Here is a 9,336-nt window from a genome sequence, read left to right as displayed (position 1 = left end):
TAGCAGATGTTTAGGAACATAAAATGAAATACACAAAAATAACCAGAAAAATCACCAGGTAAATCAAGTAAGAATAGAAAAAAAGTGATCCCCACTCTTCAGAATGGCACAGGTCATACGTCTCTCATCTGAAAATCAATTACGACCCTGTATTACTAAGGAACAAACATTTCTTTAATGGTGTAGAAATCGGAACATGAGGCCTGGTGTCACCAAAGAGTCTAATCAGAGCTCCCACAGCCTTTTCTATTATGAAATTCTTACACTTCCATTGCTCTCTAGCTCAAGAATGTGCATATAAACAATTTTTTGCAGTCACCGTGTGATCTCGGCATATAACACATGTAGAAGAAGATTGCTTTTGTAATTCAACAGCGGCAATGAGAAAAATACACATTGGTGAGATTGCTGCAAGCTTTCACTTGTGAACTAATTGGTTTTTTTTAATTACCTCTATTGAATTAGGAGAGTTTGTTGAGGCAATCAAAAGTAGCTGAAATCCAATGACAGTGGGGCTTCCTTAAATGCATGCCTACCAAGTCTCCCATATTTCCATCCAATTTCCCCATTTACAGGCACTTTACTTCCAGGCCAGGAAGCCAAATCCTGGTTTAGCTGCCTGCGAGGAATTTTTCCCCACATCAGTGCATCCTGCAGACGCTGCCTCGCCAACTTTATCTCACCTGGGCAGTGCTGAAGAGGAAAATAGGCAGCATCGGAGTTGTGGGCCTGCTCGGAAACAACTGGCGTCATCAGCCTGCTGCGCCTGATGCGGAAGGCGGCAGTGACACGCCAGCATCCTTGCGAGCCGATGTGAGCTCGATTTATAGTTTATTAGATTTTTTATACTGCTGTATTGGCGTTAGCCTTCACAGCGGTTTACAATATACACATTTGAAATACAGTAAAACAGTTCAATAAAAGATGACAGCTAAAATTAGTTAAAAGCACATAAAAGTATTTTAGCTGTACAAGTAAAGATAAAATTATAGATGGCTATTCCTCAATATGGTATTCAAGGGTAAAGTTAAGACAAATTAAGACAAAATAATAAACATGCTTAAAATATCACACTCATAAAACATAAAAGTTAGTTCTGCCTTTAAAACTGAAGTTTTGGAGCGTTTGTTTTAGTACCTGTAACTAGCCATGAGAGGTTTGATTATTTTGTGAATATGTGCATTTAAAAAGCCAAGTTTTTAAATCAGCCTTAAAATTTTTTTTATCGATCGTTAGTCTCAGATCTGTTGGTAACTCGTTCCACAGTTTGGATCCTGCGATAGACAATGCACGTTCTCTCTCTTGGCTTAATCTTGCCGAGCAGATAGTTGGTATAGATAACAAAGCCTTGTTTGCCGATCTTAGATTTTTTGGCGGTACGTGCAATTTTAGAGATAAATTCAACCATTCAGTTTGTTCTCCATATAACAAATTATGTATGAGGCAGGCGGCTTTATATTTTATTCTGTAGTTGATGGGTAACCAGTGGAGAGAGATCAACACTGGCATAATGTGATCAAACTTCTTTTTTCCCGTCAGCACTCTAGCCGCTCCGTTCATTTAAGAATGGTTGAACCTTATCACAAAGCCTATGTTCGAGGACCATGAATATAAATACCTAATACTTACTGTGAACCATTGTGATCTTCTTTTGGAAAGACGGTATATAAAAATGCCTAAATAAATAAATAAATAAAATAAATTAAATAAATAAATAAACCCTTTCCCTTTTTTTTTTCTCTCTCTCTCTCTCTCTCTTCAAAGGCAAGGAGGTGTTGCCTTCAGCTCATGCTGCCCATTTTTAAATCTTCGGTGGCAGGGCTGGTACCACAGTGAAGAATGAAAAAGTCAGGTTTGCTACCATGGGGCAGAGCGTGTTTTCCCCAGTGCTTTGTGGTTACTTCACAGAGAGCCTGGTAGTGGAGGGAGTTTGTGTCTCTGTTATTGAGATGTCATCAGAATTTGAATATTATTTTTTTTTTGCCTGGTGAGTAGTAGGGGAAAGCATCCTAATTCTGCTCTGCACCCATTATTAAGGGGTGTTTCCATGGACACATTACGTCTGTTTGCAGAACTGGAGGTGTAGGATTTCTGTCGGGTTTCTGTCCTATTCTGTACAGTTTTGGGTAATGATAGACCCCAGAACTCACTCCCATATAAAAGGATTGGTTGAATAATGCTATCAAATAATTTTAATAGTAGTTTTACTGGGAGGTTTTATTTGGTCCAGAGGTGTTTTTCTTGCATGCAGGGCTTTTAGGGCTTTTTCTCGTAGTGTCTTTATAATTGTCTAACCTCCCCCACGCCCTTTCGGTGTGAAATGGATGAGGTGCAAAATGGGGTTTCAGATGTTATTAGAGGAGTCACCATATGAAGGAATAATAAAAGCAGCATTCGAGAAATAAAAAGGATCCTAAAAAGAGGAACACAGGGAATAATAACTGGTGAAACTGAGGGAGATGAAGAAAGTAATCAAGAAAGCATGAAGTCAGGCAGAAAAAAGAATAGCCAAAGAGGTAAAGCGAGGTGACAAAACAATTTTTAGATACATCAGAAAAAGGAGAAAGGCCCAAGGAGGTATAGTGAAACCGAAAGGTGACGAGGATCAATGTGTGGAGAGAGAGGAAGAAACGGCAGAAATATTAAATATTAAAGAAGACCCTGGAGAAGGACCATCGCTAGTTAACAAGAAACTGGAGGGGAATGGAGTAGATGTAACTCCATTTACAGAAGAGAATGTATGGGAAGAGCTAGGAAAACCAAAAGTGGACAAGGCCATGGGGCCGGATGAGGTTCATCCCAGGATACTGAAGGAGCTCAGAGATGTGCTGGCGGGTCTGCTGTGTGACCTATTCAATAGATCCCTGGAAACAGGAGTGGCGCCGAGTGATTGGAGAAGAGCAGTGGTGGTCCCGCTTCACAAGAGTGGGAGCAGAGAGGAGGCTGGTGTTTTGATCCTGCCCGCGGACCCCATTCCGCGGACAGGCCCCTCACCTTCTTTCCAGCCGACTCGATGCTGCTGCTCTCCCTTGCGGCCCGGACTGCCGCCGAGCCGCACCTCCCTGCATCTTTGCGGCCTTGCTGCTGTTCCTTCCTACACGGCAGGAGGTACGCCGCCTTCTCCTCTTCTTTGGGGCAGAAGGACGCCCCTCTGCAGCTCCTCTTTGGCAGCAGGAGCTGCCTCCGGCTGGCCCACTCTTTCTCCATGCGGCAGGATGCTGCTGCAGGCCTCGGCTCCACCCACCTGCCTCCGGGGCTCCCTCTAGGGGTGGGCCGCATGTCTCTGTCCTCTTCTTAAAGGGCCAGAGACAGGACGTATTCCTGTGCCCTCCAGTTGATGTCTTCAGAGCTCTTCCGGGTCCTGCCCTATTTAAAGCCCCTGCTTCAGTTCCTCAGTGCCTTCGGATGGAGTTACACACTCCATGGAGCTTCTCTTTCGTCCTTGGAGTTCCACCGCTTCCATCATGGTCCAGCTTGCTGCTCCTGTCCGGAAGACTTCATGTTCCATGTCTTTTTGTCTTGATGTCTTCATCCATCGCTCCAAGTCTTATTCCTCGTCGGATCATCCTCGTGGTATGTTCCTGGCCTTGGCTTCCCTTTCCGTAAGCCTCAGGGTTCCTCATCTGTATCTAGATGTCTCAGACGTTCCTGATGTCCAGATCTCCAGACATCCAGATGTCCTCTGGTTCAAGCATTCCAGATGTCCAGGTATCCAGACGTCCTTTGTCCTGATGGCCGTCATCCTCTTCTCTACCACCCTCTGATCTCAACTTGTCCAGTAGTCCTCTCTTCCTGGGTCTGTTTGTCCAGATGTCCAGAGACCCTGATGTCCAGTTGTCTTCTCGTTCTGAGATCCAGATGTCCAGGTGTCCAGATGTCTATATGACCTGCGCTTGAGGTATCCCCTCTCGCGTACCCTCTTCTTTCTCTCCTTTTCTCAATCCAGAAGTATCCTCCAGCAGCCTTGCTATCCCCCGGACTTCTCCTCCAGTCGACCTTCTCTGGAGTAAATCTATCTCCCTCGTTGTCCATTTTCAGGTGACTGAAATCCTCTTCGGCTAGACTTCTCTCAAGCACTGCCTGTACTCTCTTCTCCATTCTGTGCATGTCCCGCTCTCCACATGGTCTGAATCCAGCCTTCCAGGTTGTGTAGGGTGCGCAGTAGGACAGGGTGGTCCATGACCAGTCCACGTTGGGCTGTGTAGTGCGCCCTGAAGGTCAGCACGCTTCCAGATCTCCAAGAGCCTCGTCTTTTCTTTGTCTTCAAGAGTCTCATCTCGTCCAAATCTCCAAGAGTCTCGTCTCAACCAAGTCTTCAAGAGTTTCGTCTCATCCAAGCCTCCAAGAGCTTCGTCTCGTCCAAGTCTCCAAGAGTCCTATCTCATTTCGTCCAGTCCAGGAGTCCTCTTCTCATCCAAGATCCAGGAGTCCTCATTCCCCTATGTACTCTGACTCTTTACTCTCTCGGGTATGGAATCTCCTACTCTGGTACCTTGCCTCCTAGTTTCCAGCCCGCTGCCTCCATCTGTCCTCACTAGTACATGTTGGTTCAACAGAGGATTGACCCACTTCATCCTCCTCCTGTGTTCTTGCTTCACCCATGCCTGTGCTTGCTCACCTCCCTCAGGGTGTGTCTTGGGGCTCCTCTCTGAGCCACCTCAGGGCCCAAAGGCTCACTCTCTCTCAGGAGTAAGCGATTGCATCTCTACGCCCTTCCCGGGGCTCTCTGGGTACATTCGTAACAGCTGGAAACTACAGGTCAGTTAGCTTCACCTTGGTGGAGAGAAAATTTATAGAAACTCTGCTGAGGGAAAGGATAGTGAACTATCTACAATCCGGTGGGTTGTTCGATCCGAGGCAGCATGGATTCATTAGGGGAAGATCCTGTCAATCGAAACTGATTGATTTTTTTGATTGGGTGACTTGACAATTGGATTAGGGAAGAGCGCTTGATGTGATTTACTTGGATTTTAATAAAGCTTTTGATACAGTCCCACATAGAAGACTCATAAATAAAATGAGAAGCTTGGGAGTAAGCACCAAGGTGTTGGCATGGATTACAAACTGGTTGGTGGATAGAAGACAGCATGTGATGGTAAATGGAACCTGCTCTGAAGAGAAAACAGTGTTAAGTGGACTGCCACAGGGATCGGTGTTGGGACCGGTTCTATTCAATATCTTTTATTTATTTATTGATTGATTGAAATTTTCATGAACAAACAAGAATTACAAGAAATGAAACTTATCATCATGATAATAAACTAAGTCTCACATATGAATAATAAGAAACAGGGAGACTCAGGAAGAAGAAAAGGAGCGATATACTAGTGTATTACAATATAACACAAACATTTTTAAGAAAGACAGACAAGCGCTGAGTAATACATAAATCCTGATGATTAACAAACTAAGCAGAAATGGCTTGAGTATGAGCATCAAGATAAAGATGCAAATGAGCAGGGTCAAAGTAAATAAAACTAGATCCTAAATGAGAAATTACACACTTGCACAGATATCTAAGGATGAACCTCACGCCTAATGTCACAGTCTCAGATTGCATACTAAGAAACTTTTACAGAGTGTAATGTCAGGATAAATCCAGACCTGTTGGCCATAAAAAAAAGAAAGTCTGTTTTGAAAAAAGGCTCTAAGAACAAAGGCTCTAAGAACCAAGGCTTTTTCATGGGAAAAAACAAAAGAAATAAAGTCCTATGTTGGGAAATAGGCACTTCAATAAATGATTCCAATAGTTGAGTCAAGTCAGGGTCCATATCTTGAGATTGAGAGGTTACATAAGCTTCTATGGGTTTTAACATATATGCTTTAGCAATAGTTGGTGTAGCTTCCATAGGTACTTTAAGAACATCTAATGAATATTTCTTAAACATATCTATAGCTGAAATTAAATTAGATTGGGGAAAGTTCAAAATCCTAAGATTCAAATACCGAAGGGAGGTTTCAGTGTGTTCCAATTTCCTTAACTAAAGTGTATCAGACTTAAAGTTTCTTGAACTTGCTGTATCGATGATATTTGATTTCCCATATCTTCAATTTTCTTTGAATGAGAGCCCAATTCATTTTCAATAACTTGGATACAAGGTGAAAAAGTAGAAGTGACATCAACTAAAGTAGAAATAGATTTCTGAAGTACAATTAAAGCAGACCAGACTGAGTCCAGAGTAATCACTGAAGATCTAGGCAAAGAGGGGCAAAGTAGAAAATAATCTATACATTTATTTATTTTGCATTTTTATATACCGACATTTGCCATTCTGTGAAGCTTGAACCTCTTGCAGGTCTTTTCCTACTTCCTCCGGTATTGAAATAAAAGTTTGTGGCCTAACAGCAGGATCCTTGTCACCTGCAGACAGACAAAGTTGCTGCAGGAACATTGAAGAAAAATCTGGTGCAAACCTGAACTGGTTGCGGTTCCAACAGAGAGATTCACCCCAGAAAATGCCAATCTAGGAAGCTGAACTTCACAAGGTAGTGAGAAATCCCCCAAGGAAGCCATCTGGAGAAGAAGAGGCAGAGCTGCCGGAGCATCAGGGCTAAGGGTGACATCAAGGTTCAACAATAGAGCCACTCGCTCCGAGGCTCGAACTGCCAAGGACGCATCCGGTGTTGGTTCAGATGCTGAGGCAAAGAACCCCTGAATTAATGGCTAAGAGGGATCGGATCAGGGAGTGACTGGGATTGACTTCCTGATTTTAGCTTTGCGCTTAGTAAGAGGCATATCAAGAAAAATATCTAAAAGTAACAAGGAGCTCAAAAAACTGTGCCTCTCATTAGGCAACCATCTTTAGTCTCTCAGATGTTCAATATCTTTGTGAGGGATATTGCAGAAGGGATAGAAGGTAAAGTTTGTCTATTTGCAGATGATACTAAGATCTGCAACAGAGTAGACACACCGGAAGAAGTAGAGAGCATGAGACATGATTTAAGAAAGCTTGAACGGTGATCGAAGATATGGCAGATGGGATTCAATGCCAAGAAGTGCAGAGTCATGCATATGGGGTGCGGTAATCCAAAAGAGCTGTATGTGTTGGGGGGTGAAGGGCTGTTGTGCACGGAGCAAGAGAGGTCCTTGGGGTAATAGTGTCTGGTGATCTGAAGATGGCGAAACAATGTGGCAAGGCAATAGCTAAAGCAAGAAGAATGCTGGGTTACATCGAGAGAGGAATAACCAGTAAGAATAAGGAGGTGAGAACCCGCTGTACAGGTCCTTGATGAGGCATCCCCTGGAGTACTGTGTTCAATTCTGGAGACCATATCTCAAAAGGGACAGAGACAGGATGGAGGCAGTTCAGAGAAGGGCGACCAAAATGGTGGGGGATCTCCATCAAATGACTTATGAGGAGAGGTTGAAGGACATAAATATGTATATCCTGGAGGAGAGGAGATGCAGAGAAGATATGATACAGACCTTCAGATACCTGAAAGGTTTTAATGATGCACAATCAACAACAAACCTTTTCCATTGGAAAGAAATCAGTAGAACTAGGGGTCACAAAATGAAACTCCATCGAGGACAACTCAGAACTAATGTCAGGAAATATTTCTGGAATGCCTTTCTGGAGGAGGTGGTGAAGACAAAAACAGTAAAAGATTTCAAAGGGGCATGGGATAAACACTGTGGATCCATTAAGGCTGGAGGATGGGAATGAAGAAAAGAGTACATGGGGGTAACTTGCTGGTGTAGCAGTACAACCCTTAACCAATACGCCTTTATGCTGTTAATGCAACTCCATCATTGCTCTCTGCTTCAATGGCAGGGGGGGGTGGGGGAGAGAAAAAGGGGAATTAGATTCAGACAGCAACTAACAAGGATATTGAATTGTATAGTCTGGGAAAACAAATAAGCATGGGGGTAACTTGCGGATGCGGCTGTAATTAACCTTAACCAATAAGCCTGATATTTTTCTTGCAACTCCAACATTGCTCTCTGCTTCAATGGCAAGAGGCAACGGGGAATTGGACTCAAACACAGCCAACAAGGGCCCTGACTTTGACGGTCTGGAAACTGATAATTATAAAGGTGACTCATAAGGCGCAGTCGTTTCTACTCACTGGGCAGACTGGATGGACCATTTGGTCCTTTTCTGCAGTCATTTCTATGTAGGAAACCAAGAAGGGGAGGGCAGAAAGGGAATTCTGCTTCCAACTGAGTCTCCCTTAAAATGGGAAAAAATGGGTCCAAAACCCACCCGGCAAACTCCTCAGGAGTGAAGGGGGAAAGCAGAACCCAAATTACAAAAGCAAAATTTAAATGTAAACAGATGAAAACTCTTAGAGCATTCAAGATACTTCAAAACTGATGGATTTTATTTTCAAGCAAGAATTATCAATGTTGCAATTCTCATGAATAATAATCTCTTAACTACAAAACAGGATTACAGATGTTCATATAAATGTTAACTAATAAGAACTCTTTTCTTATTTTTCTTAGCTCCAGAAACTAACAGAACCGGTTCTGAATATAATCCAAGATAACTATCAGATACGTCCTCTATTAGTCCTCCCCTTTAACAGTGAACTATTAAAGATGGAGATTTAAATCAATAGCTGTTTAAAGTAGCTGAATCAGGGTACAAATTATATCGCAATGATAGGGAGGATCAGCTTGGTGGGGGTGTGGCACTTTATGTCCGGGAGAGAACAGAGACCAACAGTATAAAGATCATACAAGAGACTAAATGCTCAATAGAATCTATATGGGTAGAAATCTATATGGGTAGAATCTATATGGGTAGAAAAATGATAAAAAATGATAAAATAAAAAAAGATAAATAAATAAATAAATAGAAATCACATGTGTGTTGGTTAAGAGTACAGTGATAGGGGTATACTACCGTCCACCTGACCAAAATGGTCAGATGATGAAATGCTAAGAGAAATCGGAAGCTAACCAATTTGGCACTGCAGAAATAATGGGAGATTTCAATTACCCTAATATTGACTGGGTAAATGTAACATCAGGACAGGCTAGAGACATAAAGTTCCTGGATGTAATAAACGACTGCTTCATGGAGCAATTGGTTCAGGAACCAACAAGAGAGGGAGCTAGTTAAATTTAATTCTTAGTGGAACGCAGGATTTGGTGAGAGAGGTAATGGTGGTGGGGCCACTTGGCAACAGTGATCATAACAAATATGGTATATCACATCGGTTTACATTTTAACTCATGGAATAATATGACTAAGATGTCTTCTTATTATTTCATAGTAACAAAGAAACTTAGTAAACAATTTGGAACTTATGTCAGAAATACATAGTAACAGTGTAACTTAATTAATGGATTGGAACTTTCGTTTGAAATACATGGAGCGTTAGAAA

The sequence above is a fragment of the Rhinatrema bivittatum genome, chromosome 2 (assembly GCF_901001135.1).
Source record: "Rhinatrema bivittatum chromosome 2, aRhiBiv1.1, whole genome shotgun sequence".
Classification (NCBI taxonomy): domain Eukaryota; kingdom Metazoa; phylum Chordata; class Amphibia; order Gymnophiona; family Rhinatrematidae; genus Rhinatrema; species Rhinatrema bivittatum.
This window is presented reverse-complemented; position numbering follows the sequence as displayed.